The following is a 23,937-nucleotide window of genomic DNA, read 5'->3' on the forward strand; positions in this document are numbered from 1 at the left end:
AACACCGCATTTGCTCTGAGGGAGTCCTGGGTTTGATCCACCCCTGCGGAGGGGGTCACCCCAGCTCCCGAACACTTGCGGTTCGGAGGTCCTGGGGGCCTTGGCTACGTCCCCGGTTCTGGATTCTTTCCGGGGGGCGTCTCTGGAGCCTAGGGTGTCCCTGATTCCGGACATTTGTACCCGCTGGTTCAGCAGAGTGTTAAGCACTCGAGTCTGTAAAAGGTTCGAGGACGAGGACTGGCGAGAGATGATGACTCAATGCAGAGTGCGCCTCTCACGGGAAGGGGGTGTAAGCCGGCGAGGGGGGTGTCTCTGGCCACCTGCGAAGGGCATTCCTGGGACAAAGGGCGACATTTGCATCCCGCCCGAGGACTGGGCGGCACAGACGCATCAGCGTGAACTTCCCGATTCTGATGGCTGTGCAGGAGGACGCCCTGGTTTATAGGAAATTGCCCCTGAAGTATGTGGGAGAAAAAAAATTAAAATATTTGGAGGCGTCTCAGGGTATCTCACGTGTGATTTCAGATTGCCCATGAATAGAGGTCTCTGTGCTCTACTTGTCATTTTTCTTTAGCTCTGCTTTGGGATGGCTTTAAAAAGTTGCAAAGACAACGCAATTCCAGATGTGTCCACAAGACGGCGCCCTAAGCGCCCAAAACTGGTTTTTTCCCAGGTATCGCGGTTAATAATGCGCATTTTTTACCCCTCCATGGAGTTACTAGTAATAAACTCAAACTCCCCGCAAATGCCCTTTTTTGGGGCACTAAACTCGACATTTTTAGGCGTAAAAATAACTACAATGTGAACGCCTTCAGAAAATTTGACATGAAGTTTTGGAACTTGTCGTCAATACAACCAAATAGTACACATATCAAATCACATATATGTCAACATATGAGTACTTGCCATGTCGCTAGGTGGCCTTTCAAAATGGTTATGTGTTTTTGTTTTTTCTTTAAAAATCCGTTATTGATCTCAGAGGGGAAGGGAGAGAAATACCAATGATGAGAGAAACGTCAATCGGCTGCCCCCTGCACGCCCCACTCTGGGCATGGAGCCCACAAGCCGGCATGTGCCGCGACCGGGAATGGAACCGCACGACCCCCCCCCCCCCCCCCCCCCGGTTCCTAGGTCGAAGCTCGACCACTGAGCCACACCGGCCGGAGGGCGTGGGTGGTTTGAATGGTCTCCTCTGCAGCCAAAGCTCCAAAGAACAGAGACAAAAGGAACGTTTGCTTGAAAGTCAGAGGCTCCGGGGCCTGCGGGGCGGGGGACTGGAACCCTCGCCCTGAGCCTGTGAACCAGCAGCCATGGTCAGGCGGCCCCAGGACAGGGTCCTCCTGAGACCCTAGTTCCTCTGCCTCCTGAAGTGCCTCCTCCCAGGCCTCCGGCCCCTGCCCCGCACCTGACAGGCCGGCCCCACCCGCAGCCCTGCAAACTGGCACAGCCGCCACTTTTTTTTCTCTCTAAAAGAAAATAACACGTTTTTATTGATTTCAGGGAGGGGGATACACACCCACGGTGAGAGTCGGCTGCCTCCTGTACCTCCACACCGGGGATGGAGCCCCCAGCCCGGGCATCGAACCAGGAATCACACCCGAGACCTCCTGATTCACAGGTCGAAGCTCAACCACTGGGCCTCACTGGCCGGGCGCACCCACGTGTAATCGCTGCGCCCGGGGAAGAAAGACTCCTTGGCTGTGGGCTGTTAACTCTGTTAACTTGGTTAAGAGCACATTAACTCAGGGTTAACACCGCATTTGCTCTGAGGGAGTCCTGGGTTTGATCCACCCCTGCGGAGGGGGTCACCCCAGCTCCCGAACACTTGCGGTTCGGAGGTCCTGGGGGCCTTGGCTACGTCCCCGGTTCTGGATTCTTTCCGGGGGGCGTCTCTGGAGCCTAGGGGGTCCCTGATTCCGGACATTTGTACCCGCTGGTTCAGCAGAGTGTTAAGCACTCGAGTCTGTAAAAGGTTCGAGGACGAGGACTGGCGAGAGATGATGACTCAATGCAGAGTGCGCCTCTCACGGGAAGGGGGTGTAAGCCGGGGAGGGGGTTGTCTCTGGCCACCTGCGAAGGGCATTCCTGGGACAAAGGGCGACATTTGCATCCCGCCCGAGGACTGGGCGGCACAGACGCATCAGCGTGAACTTCCCGATTCTGATGGCTGTGCAGGAGGACGCCCTGGTTTATAGGAAATTGCCCCTGAAGTATGTGGGAGAAAAAAAATTAAAATATTTGGAGGCGTCTCAGGGTATCTCACGTGTGATTTCAGATTGCCCATGAATACAGGTCTCTGTGCTCTACTTGTCATTTTTCTTTAGCTCTGCTTTGGGATGGCTTTAAAAAGTTGCAAAGACAACGCAATTCCAGATGTGTCCACAAGACGGCGCCCTAAGCGCCCAAAACTGGTTTTTTCCCAGGTATCGCGGTTAATAATGCGCATTTTTTACCCCTCCATGGAGTTACTAGTAATAAACTCAAACTCCCCGCAAATGCCCTTTTTTGGGGCACTAAACTCGACATTTTTAGGCGTAAAAATAACTACAATGTGAACGCCTTCAGAAAATTTGACATGAAGTTTTGGAACTTGTCGTCAATACAACCAAATAGTACACATATCAAATCACATATATGTCAACATATGAGTACTTGCCATGTCGCTAGGTGGCCTTTCAAAATGGTTATGTGTTTTTGTTTTTTCTTTAAAAATCCGTTATTGATCTCAGAGGGGAAGGGAGAGAAATACCAATGATGAGAGAAACGTCAATCGGCTGCCCCCTGCACGCCCCACTCTGGGCATGGAGCCCACAAGCCGGCATGTGCCACGACCGGGAATGGAACCGCACGACCCCCCCCCCCCCCCCGGTTCCTAGGTCCAAGCTCGACCACTGAGCCACACCGGCCGGAGGGCGTGGGTGGTTTGAATGGTCTCCTCTGCAGCCAAAGCTCCAAAGAACAGAGACAAAAGGAACGTTTGCTTGAAAGTCAGAGGCTCCGGGGTCTGCGGGGCGGGGGACTGGAACCCTCGCCCTCAGCCTGTGAACCAGCAGCCACGGTCAGGCGGCCCCAGGACAGGGTCCTCCTGAGACCCTAGCTCCTCTGCCGCCTGAAGTGCCTCCTCCCAGGCCTCCGGCCCCTGCCCCGCACCTGACAGGCCGGCCCCACCCGCAGCCCTGCAAACTGGCACAGCCGCCACTTTTTTTCTCTCTAAAAGAAAATAACACGTTTTTATTGATTTCAGGGAGGGGGATACACACCCACGGTGAGAGTCGGCTGCCTCCTGCACCTCCACACCGGGGATGGAGCCCCCAGCCCGGGCATCGAACCAGGAATCACACCCGAGACCTCCTGATTCATAGGTCGAAGCTCAACCACTGGGCCTCACTGGCCCGGCGCACCCACGTGTAATCGCTGCGCCCGGGGAAGAAAGACTCCTTGGCTGTGGGCTGTTAACTCTGTTAACTTGGTTAAGAGCACATTAACTCAGGGTTAACACCGCATTTGCTCTGAGGGAGTCCTGGGTTTGATCCACCCCTGCGGAGGGGGTCACCCCAGCTCCCGAACACTTGCGGTTCGGAGGTCCTGGGGGCCTTGGCTACGTCCCCGGTTCTGGATTCTTTCCGGGGGGCGTCTCTGGAGCCTAGGGGGTCCCTGATTCCGGACATTTGTACCCGCTGGTTCAGCAGAGTGTTAAGCACTCGAGTCTGTAAAAGGTTCGAGGACGAGGACTGGCGAGAGATGATGACTCAATGCAGAGTGCGCCTCTCACGGGAAGGGGGTGTAAGCCGGGGAGGGGGTTGTCTCTGGCCACCTGCGAAGGGCATTCCTGGGACAAAGGGCGACATTTGCATCCCGCCCGAGGACTGGGCGGCACAGACGCATCAGCGTGAACTTCCCGATTCTGATGGCTGTGCAGGAGGACGCCCTGGTTTATAGGAAATTGCCCCTGAAGTATGTGGGAGAAAAAAAATTAAAATATTTGGAGGCGTCTCAGGGTATCTCACGTGTGATTTCAGATTGCCCATGAATACAGGTCTCTGTGCTCTACTTGTCATTTTTTTTTAGCTCTGCTTTGGGATGGCTTTAAAAAGTTGCAAAGACAACGCAATTCCAGATGTGTCCACAAGACGGCGCCCTAAGCGCCCAAAACTGGTTTTTTCCCAGGTATCGCGGTTAATAATGCGCATTTTTTACCCCTCCATGGAGTTACTAGTAATAAACTCAAACTTCCCGCAAAGGCCCTTTTTTGGGGCACTAAACTCGACATTTTTAGGCGTAAAAATAACTACAATGTGAACGCCTTCAGAAAATTTGACATGAAGTTTTGGAACTTGTCGTCAATACAACCAAATAGTACACATATCAAATCACATATATGTCAACATATGAGTACTTGCCATGTCGCTAGGTGGCCTTTCAAAATGGTTATGTGTTTTTGTTTTTTCTTTAAAAATCCGTTATTGATCTCAGAGGGGAAGGGAGAGAAATACCAATGATGAGAGAAACGTCAATCGGCTGCCCCCTGCACGCCCCACTCTGGGCATGGAGCCCACAAGCCGGCATGTGCCGCGACCGGGAATGGAACCGCACGACCCCCCGGTTCCTAGGTCGAAGCTCGACCACTGAGCCACACCGGCCGGAGGGCGTGGGTGGTTTGAATGGTCTCCTCTGCAGCCAAAGCTCCAAAGAACAGAGACAAAAGGAACGTTTGCTTGAAAGTCAGAGGCTCCGGGGCCTGCGGGGCGGGGGACTGGAACCCTCGCCCTGAGCCTGTGAACCAGCAGCCACGGTCAGGCGGCCCCAGGACAGGGTCCTCCTGAGACCCTAGTTCCTCTGCCTCCTGAAGTGCCTCCTCCCAGGCCTCCGGCCCCTGCCCCGCACCTGACAGGCCGGCCCCACCCGCAGCCCTGCAAACTGGCACAGCCGCCACTTTTTTTTCTCTCTAAAAGAAAATAACACGTTTTTATTGATTTCAGGGAGGGGGATACACACCCACGGTGAGAGTCGGCTGCCTCCTGCACCTCCACACCGGGGATGGAGCCCCCAGCCCGGGCATCCAACCAGGAATCACACCCGAGACCTCCTGATTCACAGGTCGAAGCTCAACCACTGGGCCTCACTGGCCGGGCGCACCCACGTGTAATCGCTGCGCCCGGGGAAGAAAGACTCCTTGGCTGTGGGCTGTTAACTCTGTTAACTTGGTTAAGAGCACATTAACTCAGGGTTAACACCGCATTTGCTCTGAGGGAGTCCTGGGTTTGATCCACCCCTGCGGAGGGGGTCACCCCAGCTCCCGAACACTTGCGGTTCGGAGGTCCTGGGGGCCTTGGCTACGTCCCCGGTTCTGGATTCTTTCCGGGGGGCGTCTCTGGAGCCTAGGGGGTCCCTGATTCCGGACATTTGTACCCGCTGGTTCAGCAGAGTGTTAAGCACTCGAGTCTGTAAAAGGTTCGAGGACGAGGACTGGCGAGAGATGATGACTCAATGCAGAGTGCGCCTCTCACGGGAAGGGGGTGTAAGCCGGGGAGGGGGTTGTCTCTGGCCACCTGCGAAGGGCATTCCTGGGACAAAGGGCGACATTTGCATCCCGCCCGAGGACTGGGCGGCACAGACGCATCAGCGTGAACTTCCCGATTCTGATGGCTGTGCAGGAGGACGCCCTGGTTTATAGGAAATTGCCCCTGAAGTATGTGGGAGAAAAAAAATTAAAATATTTGGAGGCGTCTCAGGGTATCTCACGTGTGATTTCAGATTGCCCATGAATACAGGTCTCTGTGCTCTACTTGTCATTTTTCTTTAGCTCTGCTTTGGGATGGCTTTAAAAAGTTGCAAAGACAACGCAATTCCAGATGTGTCCACAAGACGGCGCCCTAAGCGCCCAAAACTGGTTTTTTCCCAGGTATCGCGGTTAATAATGCGCATTTTTTACCCCTCCATGGAGTTACTAGTAATAAACTCAAACTCCCCGCAAATGCCCTTTTTTGGGGCACTAAACTCGACATTTTTAGGCGTAAAAATAACTACAATGTGAACGCCTTCAGAAAATTTGACATGAAGTTTTGGAACTTGTCGTCAATACAACCAAATAGTACACATATCAAATGACATATATGTCAACATATGAGTACTTGCCATGTCGCTAGGTGGCCTTTCAAAATGGTTATGTGTTTTTGTTTTTTCTTTAAAAATCCGTTATTGATCTCAGAGGGGAAGGGAGAGAAATACCAATGATGAGAGAAACGTCAATCGGCTGCCCCCTGCACGCCCCACTCTGGGCATGGAGCCCACAAGCCGGCATGTGCCGCGACCGGGAATGGAACCGCACGACCCCCCCCCCCCCCCCCCCGGTTCCTAGGTCGAAGCTCGACCACTGAGCCACACCGGCCGGAGGGCGTGGGTGGTTTGAATGGTCTCCTCTGCAGCCAAAGCTCCAAAGAACAGAGACAAAAGGAACGTTTGCTTGAAAGTCAGAGGCTCCGGGGCCTGCGGGGGGGGTGGGGGGGACTGGAACCCTCGCCCTGAGCCTGTGAACCAGCAGCCACGGTCAGGCGGCCCCAGAACAGGGTCCTCCTGAGACCCTAGTTCCTCTGCCGCCTGAAGTGCCTCCTCCCAGGCCTCCGGCCCCTGCCCCGCACCTGACAGGCCGGCCCCACCCGCAGCCCTGCAAACTGGCACAGCCGCCACTTTTTTTTCTCTCTAAAAGAAAATAACACGTTTTTATTGATTTCAGGGAGGGGGATACACACCCACGGTGAGAGTCGGCTGCCTCCTGCACCTCCACACCGGGGATGGAGCCCCCAGCCCGGGCATCCAACCAGGAATCACACCCGAGACCTCCTGATTCACAGGTCGAAGCTCAACCACTGGGCCTCACTGGCCGGGCGCACCCACGTGTAATCGCTGCGCCCGGGGAAGAAAGACTCCTTGGCTGTGGGCTGTTAACTCTGTTAACTTGGTTAAGAGCCCATTAACTCAGGGTTAACACCGCATTTGCTCTGAGGGAGTCCTGGGTTTGATCCACCCCTGCGGAGGGGGTCACCCCAGCTCCCGAACACTTGCGGTTCGGAGGTCCTGGGGGCCTTGGCTACGTCCCCGGTTCTGGATTCTTTCCGGGGGGCGTCTCTGGAGCCTAGGGGGTCCCTGATTCCGGACATTTGTACCCGCTGGTTCAGCAGAGTGTTAAGCACTCGAGTCTGTAAAAGGTTCGAGGACGAGGACTGGCGAGAGATGATGACTCAATGCAGAGTGCGCCTCTCACGGGAAGGGGGTGTAAGCCGGGGAGGGGGTTGTCTCTGGCCACCTGCGAAGGGCATTCCTGGGACAAAGGGCGACATTTGCATCCCGCCCGAGGACTGGGCGGCACAGACGCATCAGCGTGAACTTCCCGATTCTGATGGCTGTGCAGGAGGACGCCCTGGTTTATAGGAAATTGCCCCTGAAGTATGTGGGAGAAAAAAAATTAAAATATTTGGAGGCGTCTCAGGGTATCTCACGTGTGATTTCAGATTGCCCATGAATAGAGGTCTCTGTGCTCTACTTGTCATTTTTCTTTAGCTCTGCTTTGGGATGGCTTTAAAAAGTTGCAAAGACAACGCAATTCCAGATGTGTCCACAAGACGGCGCCCTAAGCGCCCAAAACTGGTTTTTTCCCAGGTATCGCGGTTAATAATGCGCATTTTTTACCCCTCCATGGAGTTACTAGTAATAAACTCAAACTCCCCGCAAATGCCCTTTTTTGGGGCACTAAACTCGACATTTTTAGGCGTAAAAATAACTACAATGTGAACGCCTTCAGAAAATTTGACATGAAGTTTTGGAACTTGTCGTCAATACAACCAAATAGTACACATATCAAATCACATATATGTCAACATATGAGTACTTGCCATGTCGCTAGGTGGCCTTTCAAAATGGTTATGTGTTTTTGTTTTTTCTTTAAAAATCCGTTATTGATCTCAGAGGGGAAGGGAGAGAAATACCAATGATGAGAGAAACGTCAATCGGCTGCCCCCTGCACGCCCCACTCTGGGCATGGAGCCCACAAGCCGGCATGTGCCGCGACCGGGAATGGAACCGCACGACCCCCCCCCCCCCCCCCCGGTTCCTAGGTCGAAGCTCGACCACTGAGCCACACCGGCCGGAGGGCGTGGGTGGTTTGAATGGTCTCCTCTGCAGCCAAAGCTCCAAAGAACAGAGACAAAAGGAACGTTTGCTTGAAAGTCAGAGGCTCCGGGGCCTGCGGGGGGGGGGACTGGAACCCTCGCCCTGAGCCTGTGAACCAGCAGCCACGGTCAGGCGGCCCCAGAACAGGGTCCTCCTGAGACCCTAGTTCCTCTGCCGCCTGAAGTGCCTCCTCCCAGGCCTCCGGCCCTTGCCCCGCACCTGACAGGCCGGCCCCACCCGCAGCCCTGCAAACTGGCACAGCCGCCACTTTTTTTTCTCTCTAAAAGAAAATAACACGTTTTTATTGATTTCAGGGAGGGGGATACACACCCACGGTGAGAGTCGGCTGCCTCCTGCACCTCCACACCGGGGATGGAGCCCCCAGCCCGGGCATCCAACCAGGAATCACACCCGAGACCTCCTGATTCACAGGTCGAAGCTCAACCACTGGGCCTCACTGGCCGGGCGCACCCACGTGTAATCGCTGCGCCCGGGGAAGAAAGACTCCTTGGCTGTGGGCTGTTAACTCTGTTAACTTGGTTAAGAGCACATTAACTCAGGGTTAACACCGCATTTGCTCTGAGGGAGTCCTGGGTTTGATCCACCCCTGCGGAGGGGGTCACCCCAGCTCCCGAACACTTGCGGTTCGGAGGTCCTGGGGGCCTTGGCTACGTCCCCGGTTCTGGATTCTTTCCGGGGGGCGTCTCTGGAGCCTAGGGGGTCCCTGATTCCGGACATTTGTACCCGCTGGTTCAGCAGAGTGTTAAGCACTCGAGTCTGTAAAAGGTTCGAGGACGAGGACTGGCGAGAGATGATGACTCAATGCAGAGTGCGCCTCTCACGGGAAGGGGGTGTAAGCCGGGGAGGGGGTTGTCTCTGGCCACCTGCGAAGGGCATTCCTGGGACAAAGGGCGACATTTGCATCCCGCCCGAGGACTGGGCGGCACAGACGCATCAGCGTGAACTTCCCGATTCTGATGGCTGTGCAGGAGGACGCCCTGGTTTATAGGAAATTGCCCCTGAAGTATGTGGGAGAAAAAAAATTAAAATATTTGGAGGCGTCTCAGGGTATCTCACGTGTGATTTCAGATTGCCCATGAATAGAGGTCTCTGTGCTCTACTTGTCATTTTTCTTTAGCTCTGCTTTGGGATGGCTTTAAAAAGTTGCAAAGACAACGCAATTCCAGATGTGTCCACAAGACGGCGCCCTAAGCGCCCAAAACTGGTTTTTTCCCAGGTATCGCGGTTAATAATGCGCATTTTTTACCCCTCCATGGAGTTACTAGTAATAAACTCAAACTCCCCGCAAATGCCCTTTTTTGGGGCACTAAACTCGACATTTTTAGGCGTAAAAATAACTACAATGTGAACGCCTTCAGAAAATTTGACATGAAGTTTTGGAACTTGTCGTCAATACAACCAAATAGTACACATATCAAATCACATATATGTCAACATATGAGTACTTGCCATGTCGCTAGGTGGCCTTTCAAAATGGTTATGTGTTTTTGTTTTTTCTTTAAAAATCCGTTATTGATCTCAGAGGGGAAGGGAGAGAAATACCAATGATGAGAGAAACGTCAATCGGCTGCCCCCTGCACGCCCCACTCTGGGCATGGAGCCCACAAGCCGGCATGTGCCGCGACCGGGAATGGAACCGCACGACCCCCCCCCCCCCCCCCCGGTTCCTAGGTCGAAGCTCGACCACTGAGCCACACCGGCCGGAGGGCGTGGGTGGTTTGAATGGTCTCCTCTGCAGCCAAAGCTCCAAAGAACAGAGACAAAAGGAACGTTTGCTTGAAAGTCAGAGGCTCCGGGGCCTGCGGGGGGGGGGACTGGAACCCTCGCCCTGAGCCTGTGAACCAGCAGCCACGGTCAGGCGGCCCCAGAACAGGGTCCTCCTGAGACCCTAGTTCCTCTGCCGCCTGAAGTGCCTCCTCCCAGGCCTCCGGCCCTTGCCCCGCACCTGACAGGCCGGCCCCACCCGCAGCCCTGCAAACTGGCACAGCCGCCACTTTTTTTTCTCTCTAAAAGAAAATAACACGTTTTTATTGATTTCAGGGAGGGGGATACACACCCACGGTGAGAGTCGGCTGCCTCCTGCACCTCCACACCGGGGATGGAGCCCCCAGCCCGGGCATCCAACCAGGAATCACACCCGAGACCTCCTGATTCACAGGTCGAAGCTCAACCACTGGGCCTCACTGGCCGGGCGCACCCACGTGTAATCGCTGCGCCCGGGGAAGAAAGACTCCTTGGCTGTGGGCTGTTAACTCTGTTAACTTGGTTAAGAGCACATTAACTCAGGGTTAACACCGCATTTGCTCTGAGGGAGTCCTGGGTTTGATCCACCCCTGCGGAGGGGGTCACCCCAGCTCCCGAACACTTGCGGTTCGGAGGTCCTGGGGGCCTTGGCTACGTCCCCGGTTCTGGATTCTTTCCGGGGGGCGTCTCTGGAGCCTAGGGGGTCCCTGATTCCGGACATTTGTACCCGCTGGTTCAGCAGAGTGTTAAGCACTCGAGTCTGTAAAAGGTTCGAGGACGAGGACTGGCGAGAGATGATGACTCAATGCAGAGTGCGCCTCTCACGGGAAGGGGGTGTAAGCCGGCGAGGGGGGTGTCTCTGGCCACCTGCGAAGGGCATTCCTGGGACAAAGGGCGACATTTGCATCCCGCCCGAGGACTGGGCGGCACAGACGCATCAGCGTGAACTTCCCGATTCTGATGGCTGTGCAGGAGGACGCCCTGGTTTATAGGAAATTGCCCCTGAAGTATGTGGGAGAAAAAAAATTAAAATATTTGGAGGCGTCTCAGGGTATCTCACGTGTGATTTCAGATTGCCCATGAATACAGGTCTCTGTGCTCTACTTGTCATTTTTCTTTAGCTCTGCTTTGGGATGGCTTTAAAAAGTTGCAAAGACAACGCAATTCCAGATGTGTCCACAAGACGGCGCCCTAAGCGCCCAAAACTGGTTTTTTCCCAGGTATCGCGGTTAATAATGCGCATTTTTTACCCCTCCATGGAGTTACTAGTAATAAACTCAAACTCCCCGCAAATGCCCTTTTTTGGGGCACTAAACTCGACATTTTTAGGCGTAAAAATAACTACAATGTGAACGCCTTCAGAAAATTTGACATGAAGTTTTGGAACTTGTCGTCAATACAACCAAATAGTACACATATCAAATCACATATATGTCAACATATGAGTACTTGCCATGTCGCTAGGTGGCCTTTCAAAATGGTTATGTGTTTTTGTTTTTTCTTTAAAAATCCGTTATTGATCTCAGAGGGGAAGGGAGAGAAATACCAATGATGAGAGAAACGTCAATCGGCTGCCCCCTGCACGCCCCACTCTGGGCATGGAGCCCACAAGCCGGCATGTGCCACGACCGGGAATGGAACCGCACGACCCCCCCCCCCCCCCCCCGGTTCCTAGGTCCAAGCTCGACCACTGAGCCACACCGGCCGGAGGGCGTGGGTGGTTTGAATGGTCTCCTCTGCAGCCAAAGCTCCAAAGAACAGAGACAAAAGGAACGTTTGCTTGAAAGTCAGAGGCTCCGGGGTCTGCGGGGCGGGGGACTGGAACCCTCGCCCTCAGCCTGTGAACCAGCAGCCACGGTCAGGCGGCCCCAGGACAGGGTCCTCCTGAGACCCTAGCTCCTCTGCCGCCTGAAGTGCCTCCTCCCAGGCCTCCGGCCCCTGCCCCGCACCTGACAGGCCGGCCCCACCCGCAGCCCTGCAAACTGGCACAGCCGCCACTTTTTTTCTCTCTAAAAGAAAATAACACGTTTTTATTGATTTCAGGGAGGGGGATACACACCCACGGTGAGAGTCGGCTGCCTCCTGCACCTCCACACCGGGGATGGAGCCCCCAGCCCGGGCATCGAACCAGGAATCACACCCGAGACCTCCTGATTCATAGGTCGAAGCTCAACCACTGGGCCTCACTGGCCCGGCGCACCCACGTGTAATCGCTGCGCCCGGGGAAGAAAGACTCCTTGGCTGTGGGCTGTTAACTCTGTTAACTTGGTTAAGAGCACATTAACTCAGGGTTAACACCGCATTTGCTCTGAGGGAGTCCTGGGTTTGATCCACCCCTGCGGAGGGGGTCACCCCAGCTCCCGAACACTTGCGGTTCGGAGGTCCTGGGGGCCTTGGCTACGTCCCCGGTTCTGGATTCTTTCCGGGGGGCGTCTCTGGAGCCTAGGGGGTCCCTGATTCCGGACATTTGTACCCGCTGGTTCAGCAGAGTGTTAAGCACTCGAGTCTGTAAAAGGTTCGAGGACGAGGACTGGCGAGAGATGATGACTCAATGCAGAGTGCGCCTCTCACGGGAAGGGGGTGTAAGCCGGGGAGGGGGTTGTCTCTGGCCACCTGCGAAGGGCATTCCTGGGACAAAGGGCGACATTTGCATCCCGCCCGAGGACTGGGCGGCACAGACGCATCAGCGTGAACTTCCCGATTCTGATGGCTGTGCAGGAGGACGCCCTGGTTTATAGGAAATTGCCCCTGAAGTATGTGGGAGAAAAAAAATTAAAATATTTGGAGGCGTCTCAGGGTATCTCACGTGTGATTTCAGATTGCCCATGAATACAGGTCTCTGTGCTCTACTTGTCATTTTTTTTTAGCTCTGCTTTGGGATGGCTTTAAAAAGTTGCAAAGACAACGCAATTCCAGATGTGTCCACAAGACGGCGCCCTAAGCGCCCAAAACTGGTTTTTTCCCAGGTATCGCGGTTAATAATGCGCATTTTTTACCCCTCCATGGAGTTACTAGTAATAAACTCAAACTTCCCGCAAAGGCCCTTTTTTGGGGCACTAAACTCGACATTTTTAGGCGTAAAAATAACTACAATGTGAACGCCTTCAGAAAATTTGACATGAAGTTTTGGAACTTGTCGTCAATACAACCAAATAGTACACATATCAAATCACATATATGTCAACATATGAGTACTTGCCATGTCGCTAGGTGGCCTTTCAAAATGGTTATGTGTTTTTGTTTTTTCTTTAAAAATCCGTTATTGATCTCAGAGGGGAAGGGAGAGAAATACCAATGATGAGAGAAACGTCAATCGGCTGCCCCCTGCACGCCCCACTCTGGGCATGGAGCCCACAAGCCGGCATGTGCCGCGACCGGGAATGGAACCGCACGACCCCCCGGTTCCTAGGTCGAAGCTCGACCACTGAGCCACACCGGCCGGAGGGCGTGGGTGGTTTGAATGGTCTCCTCTGCAGCCAAAGCTCCAAAGAACAGAGACAAAAGGAACGTTTGCTTGAAAGTCAGAGGCTCCGGGGCCTGCGGGGCGGGGGACTGGAACCCTCGCCCTGAGCCTGTGAACCAGCAGCCACGGTCAGGCGGCCCCAGGACAGGGTCCTCCTGAGACCCTAGTTCCTCTGCCTCCTGAAGTGCCTCCTCCCAGGCCTCCGGCCCCTGCCCCGCACCTGACAGGCCGGCCCCACCCGCAGCCCTGCAAACTGGCACAGCCGCCACTTTTTTTTCTCTCTAAAAGAAAATAACACGTTTTTATTGATTTCAGGGAGGGGGATACACACCCACGGTGAGAGTCGGCTGCCTCCTGCACCTCCACACCGGGGATGGAGCCCCCAGCCCGGGCATCCAACCAGGAATCACACCCGAGACCTCCTGATTCACAGGTCGAAGCTCAACCACTGGGCCTCACTGGCCGGGCGCACCCACGTGTAATCGCTGCGCCCGGGGAAGAAAGACTCCTTGGCTGTGGGCTGTTAACTCTGTTAACTTGGTTAAGAGCACATTAACTCAGGGTTAACACCGCATTTGCTCTGAGGGAGTCCTGGGTTTGATCCACCCCTGCGGAGGGGGTCACCCCAGCTCCCGAACACTTGCGGTTCGGAGGTCCTGGGGGCCTTGGCTACGTCCCCGGTTCTGGATTCTTTCCGGGGGGCGTCTCTGGAGCCTAGGGGGTCCCTGATTCCGGACATTTGTACCCGCTGGTTCAGCAGAGTGTTAAGCACTCGAGTCTGTAAAAGGTTCGAGGACGAGGACTGGCGAGAGATGATGACTCAATGCAGAGTGCGCCTCTCACGGGAAGGGGGTGTAAGCCGGGGAGGGGGTTGTCTCTGGCCACCTGCGAAGGGCATTCCTGGGACAAAGGGCGACATTTGCATCCCGCCCGAGGACTGGGCGGCACAGACGCATCAGCGTGAACTTCCCGATTCTGATGGCTGTGCAGGAGGACGCCCTGGTTTATAGGAAATTGCCCCTGAAGTATGTGGGAGAAAAAAAATTAAAATATTTGGAGGCGTCTCAGGGTATCTCACGTGTGATTTCAGATTGCCCATGAATACAGGTCTCTGTGCTCTACTTGTCATTTTTCTTTAGCTCTGCTTTGGGATGGCTTTAAAAAGTTGCAAAGACAACGCAATTCCAGATGTGTCCACAAGACGGCGCCCTAAGCGCCCAAAACTGGTTTTTTCCCAGGTATCGCGGTTAATAATGCGCATTTTTTACCCCTCCATGGAGTTACTAGTAATAAACTCAAACTCCCCGCAAATGCCCTTTTTTGGGGCACTAAACTCGACATTTTTAGGCGTAAAAATAACTACAATGTGAACGCCTTCAGAAAATTTGACATGAAGTTTTGGAACTTGTCGTCAATACAACCAAATAGTACACATATCAAATCACATATATGTCAACATATGAGTACTTGCCATGTCGCTAGGTGGCCTTTCAAAATGGTTATGTGTTTTTGTTTTTTCTTTAAAAATCCGTTATTGATCTCAGAGGGGAAGGGAGAGAAATACCAATGATGAGAGAAACGTCAATCGGCTGCCCCCTGCACGCCCCACTCTGGGCATGGAGCCCACAAGCCGGCATGTGCCGCGACCGGGAATGGAACCGCACGACCCCCCCCCCCCCCCCCCCCGGTTCCTAGGTCGAAGCTCGACCACTGAGCCACACCGGCCGGAGGGCGTGGGTGGTTTGAATGGTCTCCTCTGCAGCCAAAGCTCCAAAGAACAGAGACAAAAGGAACGTTTGCTTGAAAGTCAGAGGCTCCGGGGCCTGCGGGGGGGTGTGGGGGGGACTGGAACCCTCGCCCTGAGCCTGTGAACCAGCAGCCACGGTCAGGCGGCCCCAGGACAGGGTCCTCCTGAGACCCTAGTTCCTCTGCCGCCTGAAGTGCCTCCTCCCAGGCCTCCGGCCCCTGCCCCGCACCTGACAGGCCGGCCCCACCCGCAGCCCTGCAAACTGGCACAGCCGCCACTTTTTTTTCTCTCTAAAAGAAAATAACACGTTTTTATTGATTTCAGGGAGGGGGATACACACCCACGGTGAGAGTCGGCTGCCTCCTGCACCTCCACACCGGGGATGGAGCCCCCAGCCCGGGCATCCAACCAGGAATCACACCCGAGACCTCCTGATTCACAGGTCGAAGCTCAACCACTGGGCCTCACTGGCCGGGCGCACCCACGTGTAATCGCTGCGCCCGGGGAAGAAAGACTCCTTGGCTGTGGGCTGTTAACTCTGTTAACTTGGTTAAGAGCACATTAACTCAGGGTTAACACCGCATTTGCTCTGAGGGAGTCCTGGGTTTGATCCACCCCTGCGGAGGGGGTCACCCCAGCTCCCGAACACTTGCGGTTCGGAGGTCCTGGGGGCCTTGGCTACGTCCCCGGTTCTGGATTCTTTCCGGGGGGCGTCTCTGGAGCCTAGGGGGTCCCTGATTCCGGACATTTGTACCCGCTGGTTCAGCAGAGTGTTAAGCACTCGAGTCTGTAAAAGGTTCGAGGACGAGGACTGGCGAGAGATGATGACTCAATGCAGAGTGCGCCTCTCACGGGAAGGGGGTGTAAGCCGGGGAGGGGGTTGTCTCTGGCCACCTGCGAAGGGCATTCCTGGGACAAAGGGCGACATTTGCATCCCGCCCGAGGACTGGGCGGCACAGACGCATCAGCGTGAACTTCCCGATTCTGATGGCTGTGCAGGAGGACGCCCTGGTTTATAGGAAATTGCCCCTGAAGTATGTGGGAGAAAAAAAATTAAAATATTTGGAGGCGTCTCAGGGTATCTCACGTGTGATTTCAGATTGCCCATGAATAGAGGTCTCTGTGCTCTACTTGTCATTTTTCTTTAGCTCTGCTTTGGGATGGCTTTAAAAAGTTGCAAAGACAACGCAATTCCAGATGTGTCCACAAGACGGCGCCCTAAGCGCCCAAAACTGGTTTTTTCCCAGGTATCGCGGTTAATAATGCGCATTTTTTACCCCTCCATGGAGTTACTAGTAATAAACTCAAACTCCCCGCAAATGCCCTTTTTTGGGGCACTAAACTCGACATTTTTAGGCGTAAAAATAACTACAATGTGAACGCCTTCAGAAAATTTGACATGAAGTTTTGGAACTTGTCGTCAATACAACCAAATAGTACACATATCAAATCACATATATGTCAACATATGAGTACTTGCCATGTCGCTAGGTGGCCTTTCAAAATGGTTATGTGTTTTTGTTTTTTCTTTAAAAATCCGTTATTGATCTCAGAGGGGAAGGGAGAGAAATACCAATGATGAGAGAAACGTCAATCGGCTGCCCCCTGCACGCCCCACTCTGGGCATGGAGCCCACAAGCCGGCATGTGCCGCGACCGGGAATGGAACCGCACGACCCCCCGGTTCCTAGGTCGAAGCTCGACCACTGAGCCACACCGGCCGGAGGGCGTGGGTGGTTTGAATGGTCTCCTCTGCAGCCAAAGCTCCAAAGAACAGAGACAAAAGGAACGTTTGCTTGAAAGTCAGAGGCTCCGGGGCCTGCGGGGCGGGGGACTGGAACCCTCGCCCTGAGCCTGTGAACCAGCAGCCACGGTCAGGCGGCCCCAGGACAGGGTCCTCCTGAGACCCTAGTTCCTCTGCCTCCTGAAGTGCCTCCTCCCAGGCCTCCGGCCCCTGCCCCGCACCTGACAGGCCGGCCCCACCCGCAGCCCTGCAAACTGGCACAGCCGCCACTTTTTTTTCTCTCTAAAAGAAAATAACACGTTTTTATTGATTTCAGGGAGGGGGATACACACCCACGGTGAGAGTCGGCTGCCTCCTGCACCTCCACACCGGGGATGGAGCCCCCAGCCCGGGCATCCAACCAGGAATCAGACCCGAGACCTCCTGATTCACAGGTCGAAGCTCAACCACTGGGCCTCACTGGCCGGGCGCACCCACGTGTAATCGCTGCGCCCGGGGAAGAAAGACTCCTTGGCTGTGGGCTGTTAACTCTGTTAACTTGGTTAAGAGCACATTAACTCAGGGTTAACACCGCATTTGCTCTGAGGGAGTCCTGGGTTTGATCCACCCCTGCGGAGGGGGTCACCCCAGCTCCCGAACACTTGCGGTTCGGAGGTCCTGGGGGCCTTGGCTACGTCCCCGGTTCTGGATTCTTTCCGGGGGGCGTCTCTGGAGCCTAGGGGGTCCCTGATTCCGGACATTTGTACCCGCTGGTTCAGCAGAGTGTTAAGCACTCGAGTCTGTAAAAGGTTCGAGGACGAGGACTGGCGAGAGATGATGACTCAATGCAGAGTGCGCCTCTCACGGGAAGGGGGTGTAAGCCGGGGAGGGGGTTGTCTCTGGCCACCTGCGAAGGGCATTCCTGGGACAAAGGGCGACATTTGCATCCCGCCCGAGGACTGGGCGGCACAGACGCATCAGCGTGAACTTCCCGATTCTGATGGCTGTGCAGGAGGACGCCCTGGTTTATAGGAAATTGCCCCTGAAGTATGTGGGAGAAAAAAAATTAAAATATTTGGAGGCGTCTCAGGGTATCTCACGTGTGATTTCAGATTGCCCATGAATAGAGGTCTCTGTGCTCTACTTGTCATTTTTCTTTAGCTCTGCTTTGGGATGGCTTTAAAAAGTTTCAAAGACAACGCAATTCCAGATGTGTCCACAAGACGGCGCCCTAAGCGCCCAAAACTGGTTTTTTCCCAGGTATCGCGGTTAATAATGCGCATTTTTTACCCCTCCATGGAGTTACTAGTAATAAACTCAAACTCCCCGCAAATGCCCTTTTTTGGGGCACTAAACTCGACATTTTTAGGCGTAAAAATAACTACAATGTGAACGCCTTCAGAAAATTTGACATGAAGTTTTGGAACTTGTCGTCAATACAACCAAATAGTACACATATCAAATCACATATATGTCAACATATGAGTACTTGCCATGTCGCTAGGTGGCCTTTCAAAATGGTTATGTGTTTTTGTTTTTTCTTTAAAAATCCGTTATTGATCTCAGAGGGGAAGGGAGAGAAATACCAATGATGAGAGAAACGTCAATCGGCTGCCCCCTGCACGCCCCACTCTGGGCATGGAGCCCACAAGCCGGCATGTGCCGCGACTGGGAATGGAACCGCACGACCCCCCCCCCCCCCCCCGGTTCCTAGGTCGAAGCTCGACCACTGAGCCACACCGGCCGGAGGGCGTGGGTGGTTTGAATGGTCTCCTCTGCAGCCAAAGCTCCAAAGAACAGAGACAAAAGGAACGTTTGCTTGAAACTCAGAGGCTCCGGGGCCTGCGGGAGGGACTCGAACCCTCGCCCTCAGCCTGTGAACCAGCAGCCACGGTCAGGCGGCCCCAGGACAGGGTCCTCCCGAGACCCTAGTTCCTCTGCCGCCTGAAGTGCCTCCTCCCAGGCCACCGGCCCCTGCCCCGCACCTGACTGGCCGGCCCCACCCGCAGCCCTGCAAACTGGCACAGCCGCCATTATTTTTCTCTCTGAAAGGATTTTTATTGATTTCAGGGAGGGGGATACACATCCACGGTGAGAACCGTCTGCCTCCTGCACCTCCACACCGGGGATGGAGGTCCTGCAGGTGGGGTGGCACTGCCCACATCGGATCAGCTCTGAGAGTCGACGTAGGTGCCCGGGTCACAGTCGGGGATGCAGCTGCCCCGCGCTAGGCTGTCTGTGGGGAATAAAAATGGCAGTTAAAAAACCATTATGTATTTATTGATTTGGAAGCGGAAGAGAAACATGAATGATGAGAATCGTGGATCAGCTGCCTCCTGCACGCCCCCTACTAGATGGGGATGGAGCCTGCAACCCGGGCATGTGCCCTGACCAGGAAAGGAAGTGGGACCTCTTGGTTCATAGGCCGATGCTCTAACCACTGAACAACACCGGCCTGGGCTGCAACATTTTTTTTTTTAAATCTGCCCTCCCCTCTCCTCCCCCATGCTTGTCTCCAAGACCTGAAACTGACAGCCACCCTCAGTCAGTCAGTGTGGTGGCCATGGGGCTGCTGTCGCACTGGAATGGAACCGGTCAGCCACAGCAGGGCCACAGGTCACGAACAGTGCTGGGCAGGACTGTGTGTAAAAGGTGCCCTTCCCTCTCTACAGCGGCTAAAGCTAAATTAGACGATTTGTGAGTTTTTAAGAAAAAGTAATATAGATATTTAAAATTTTTAAACCTTTTCCAGTTGATGTTCCATTCAGCATTCCGTTGTCCTCACCGGCTGGTCAGGTCGAGGCTGGGCAGGGAGTTGTTGTAAGGGACTCACTGTCCCCGGGTCATCTCCTACCTCAGGGAGGTCAGCGACCTGAGTGACGCCAGCGGGTCCAGGTCACCCTGTGGGAGGAGAGCAGACCCCCCGCTGAGACGCTTCGTACCCCGGCTGCCTCGGAGCGAGGACCCCCTGGTCCTGTCCTTCCCGCTCCGGCACCTGGTCGGCTTCTAGCGAACAAGCGGACGAATGCCCTTGGAGCTTCTGCAACTTGGAGGTTGCTCTCCCGACACCCCGAGCGACAGAGAGTGGCACCATTTTATTTTATTGTTTAAATATTCCCTTACTGATTTCGGAGAGGGGAAGGGAGTGGTTGATGCGCAACCACTGAGCCACAGCGGCGGGCCAGAGCGGCCTGGTGTTAGGACCCACGCTTCCTGGAGGCTGTCGGCGGCTCTTCCTGCACCCCAACCCCTTTGTCTAAGGAACTAAGAAAAGGGGAGACCCCGTGTAGGACAAACCACCTGCCTCCCACCGTGGCTTCTGCGCAGGCGGCACAGAAAAACAGGTGACTCTGCAGGTCCGGGGCGGGTGCAGATGGACAACTGTTCCCCCAGGGAATGGAGAAGGCGAGAGAAGCCCGCCCTTTTCCGGCTGTGTACAGAGCAGCATGTTTCCCATTTAAATCAGAAGCTGACGGTGAGTGCACACACACGCTGGACTCTGAGGAGATGCAAATAAATCGAGACCAGCTACCTCACCCGGGTGCGGCAGGCGCTGTGAAAACATGCGATGGCCAGCTGTTCAGTCGGGCATTCCTCTTTCCCTCGGATTGTCTAAAAAAATGACAACAGCCCTAACCGGTGTGGATCAGTGGATAGCGCATCGGCCTGCGGACTAAAGGATTCCGGGTTCGATTCCAGTCAAGGGCATGTACCTTGGTTGTGGGCACATACCCAGTAGGGAGTGTGCAGGAGGCAGCTGATGGATGTTTCTCTCTCATGGATGTTTCTAACTCTCTATCCCTCTCCCTTCCTCTCTGTAAAAAAAAAAAAATCAATACAAAAATGTGTTTGGGAAAAAAAAAGAAAAAATGACAACAGTTGCCCAGCGGGTGTGGCTCAATAGTTGCCAATAGTTGAGTGTTGACCCATGAACCAGGAGGTCAGTTTAATTCCCGGACACCACACATGCCACGGTTGTGGGCTCAATCCACAGTGTGGGGCATGCAGCCAATCAATGATTCTCTCCATCGTTGATGTTTGTATCTCTTTGTATCTCTCTCTCTCTCTCTGCAGCTCTGAAATCTTTGAAAACCAGAACAATGTCTTGGAGACGTGCAGGTGGAACCGGCAGCGGGTACAGCGTTTACACCGGGAAACAGATCGCTGCCCGGCAGACACTCACCATATCCTGTTGTTGTTCACCACGAGGGTCGGTCTTCAGTCTCCTCAGCGAGGGAAGCCGTCCAGTTTCCGGATTTCATTGTCAGAAAAATCAATGGCATCGAACTGGTCTAAGGTGGCACCCAGATTCTCGATGACGGGGATTTTATATCCTGTGACACAGAGGAAAAGCCCACAGGAGGACTGACAGGACTGAGAGGCACTGAGGCCCATCAGCAGAACTTCCCGGTCATTTGACTCCAGGCTGGCAATCACTCAGGAAGTGTTTACCTAGGCCCGGCCGGTGCGGCTCAGTGGTTGAGCATCGACCTGTCAATCAGGAGGTCACGGCTCGATTCCCGGTCATAGCACATGCCCGGGTTGTGGGCTCCATCCACAGTGTGGGGCGGACAGGAGGCAGCTGATCCATGATTCTCTCTCATCTTTGATTTCTCTCTCTCTCAAAATCAATTAAAAAAAAACCACTCCTTACCGAGCACCCAGGCCAAACACTGCCAGGTACTGGCACAGAGGCCCAAGCCCCAGCTGCCATGACGCAATGGGTCGGCGGTGGCCATGAACACGGTGATGAACATGGCGACGGCGAGGCCAGGGGCATGGGGACGAGGGCATTTGTCAGGCTGTTTGCAAGGTGCCCTGACCGCTCTCAGCAGGGCCCGGACCTAGAGACGCGGCAGGACGGGAACCTACGGGGGGTTTGTTCCCAGCCTGTGGGGGCCGGGACAGGAGCTCCCTTTGCCTTCCTGGGACTCGTCAGGACGCGATCATCATGTCCTGGGTCTCCCCGGGCCCACTGCCCCGGCTGCGATACAGAAGTGAAGGTCAAGGGTTCAGACACAAGGTCACTGGGTACACAGGAGGCCAAAGGTTAACCCACAATGGTGAGTCTCTCCGCGAACAATTCCTCCAGGTTCTCCCTGACCTAACTCGGGGGCGATGATGGCGTGGACGCTGGAAGGTAAGACAGGAGCCCAGCCTGGTTCAAGTGCAGTCCAAGTCCACGCTACAGACTCGAGACACGGTGGCAATCTCCCTGTACCGGGACCAGGAGAATGGACCTTAGCCTTGAACAGAATCTTTCTATAAGATTTTTAAATTCAGCCCCATCCGGTTTGGCTCAGCGGCTAGAGCCTCGGCCTGCAGACTGGATGGTTCTGGGTTCAATTCCGGTCAAAGGCACGGACCTCAGTTGCAGGCTCAGTCCCCCTGTGGGAGGCAACCAGTCGATGTGTCCGTCTGGCACATCCAGGTTTCTCTCCGCCTGTCTCTCCCTCTCTCTCCCACTCTCCCTAAGAATCAATGGAAAAATATCCTCGGGTGAGGATTAAAAAAAAAAAGGGAAAAAAAGAACAACTTAATTTCATTAAAATAAAAATACTCGGGCCTTGGCTGGTGTGCTCAGTGGTTAGAGCGCCGACCCACGCAAAGAAGTGTCAGGGGTTCGATCCTGTGCTGTGGTCACAACTAACGGATGTCTCTCTCTCACTGATATTTCTCTCTGCCCCCCTCCTCCCTCCCTCCCTCCCTCCCCCTCTCTCCAAAGAAAAGAAGAGAAGAGAAGAGAAGAGAAGAGAAGAGAAGAGAAGAGAAGAGAAGAGAAGAGAAGAGAAGAGAAGAGAAGAGAAGAGAAGAGAAGGACCGGCACGCGCCCCGTCCACACTCTGACGCCGTCACCTGAACGCGTTTCCTGAGAACCAGCCGCTCGCTCGGCGCTGGGGGGATCGCCCCCGAGTCCAGGCTCGGCGCTCGAGCGGATCAGACCGAGAAACGGTCCCGCGAGGCCGAACCGAACGCGGGCCCATGGGTCCGGGTCGGGAAGCGGTCCCAGTCCCGTCCCCGAGCCGGCCGGGCAGGGAGCCTGCGAGACGGTCCCTCCGCCCCGCCGGCCAGACTCGGGCCGGGACGGCCAGGCGCAGCCCGCCCACAGCGGGGCCCCCGGGGCGGGCCGCCCTCCCCGCACTCACCCCGCAGGCCCAGCTCGCGGTCCCGCACGGCGTTGTGTGCTGCGCCGCCGGCTCCATCGGCTCCGCCGTCAGCTTCCCCACCCCGCCGCCTCCCTCCTCCCGGCCCGCGGCGCCCGCCATACAGACCACTGGGCGGGCCATAGACACACTTCCCGACGTGCCCCGCGCCGGCACCAAGACGCACCTCCTGTCAGGTCCCGCTACGCAAACCGACGCACTTCCCGGCGTACCTCACAACCGACGCAAGCCGCACTTCCCAGCATGGCACGCGACCGATGTAAGACGCACCTCCCAGCATGCAACGAGGCGACGCTGACACACTTCCCAGCGTGCGCCACGACTGACGCAAGACGCACCACCCGGCATGCAATGCGACCGACGCCAGACGCACTTCCCGGCATGCCCTGAGTCTACGCTGACACATTTCCCGGCGTGCCCCGCGACTGAAGCAAGACGCGCTTCCCAGCGTGCACCATGCCCGCGTCGACACCCTCCCTGGTTGCACCGCTCCCATTGCCAGGTACACTTCCCAGCGTGCCTTGCTCCCGCCGACAGGACGACAGTAATTGAACGGCCAACAGGTGCGCTAGTCGCTAGGCGTCCAGCACGAAACAATTAAAAGAGCCAGGCTCCCGATCTCTTGGGGTTCGGAGGTCCTGGGGGCCTTGGCTACGTCCCCGGTTCTGGATTCTTTCCGGGGGGCGTCTCTGGAGCCTAGGGGGTCCCTGATTCCGGACATTTGTACCCGCTGGTTCAGCAGAGTGTTAAGCACTCGAGTCTGTAAAAGGTTCGAGGACGAGGACTGGCGAGAGATGATGACTCAATGCAGAGTGCGCCTCTCACGGGAAGGGGGTGTAAGCCGGGGAGGGGGTTGTCTCTGGCCACCTGCGAAGGGCATTCCTGGGACAAAGGGCGACATTTGCATCCCG

At 55.1% G+C, this 23,937-nt stretch overlaps 2 long non-coding RNA genes across 3 annotated transcripts in view; both read right to left on the reverse strand.

Annotated features, from left to right (window-relative positions):
* The window catches only part of LOC307094979, a 175,297-nt gene extending 152,175 nt beyond the window's left edge, over positions 1-23,122 (reverse strand). For both annotated transcript variants that reach the window (XR_013813157.1, XR_013813158.1), the window contains exon 1: positions 23,009-23,122. This is a non-coding gene — a long non-coding RNA (uncharacterized lncRNA). The remainder of the gene's footprint in view (positions 1-23,008) is intronic.
* Positions 18,913-22,535, reverse strand: LOC307094980. Its single transcript, XR_013813166.1, has 3 exons — positions 21,046-22,535; positions 19,606-19,763; positions 18,913-19,098 (listed from the first exon to the last, which is right to left on the reverse strand). It is a non-coding gene; the product is annotated as an uncharacterized lncRNA (long non-coding RNA).
* Positions 23,123-23,937: the final 815 nt, after the last annotated feature.

The sequence above is a fragment of the Cnephaeus nilssonii genome, assembly GCF_951640355.1.
Source record: "Cnephaeus nilssonii genome assembly, chromosome: 24".
NCBI classification, from domain to species: domain Eukaryota; kingdom Metazoa; phylum Chordata; class Mammalia; order Chiroptera; family Vespertilionidae; genus Cnephaeus; species Cnephaeus nilssonii.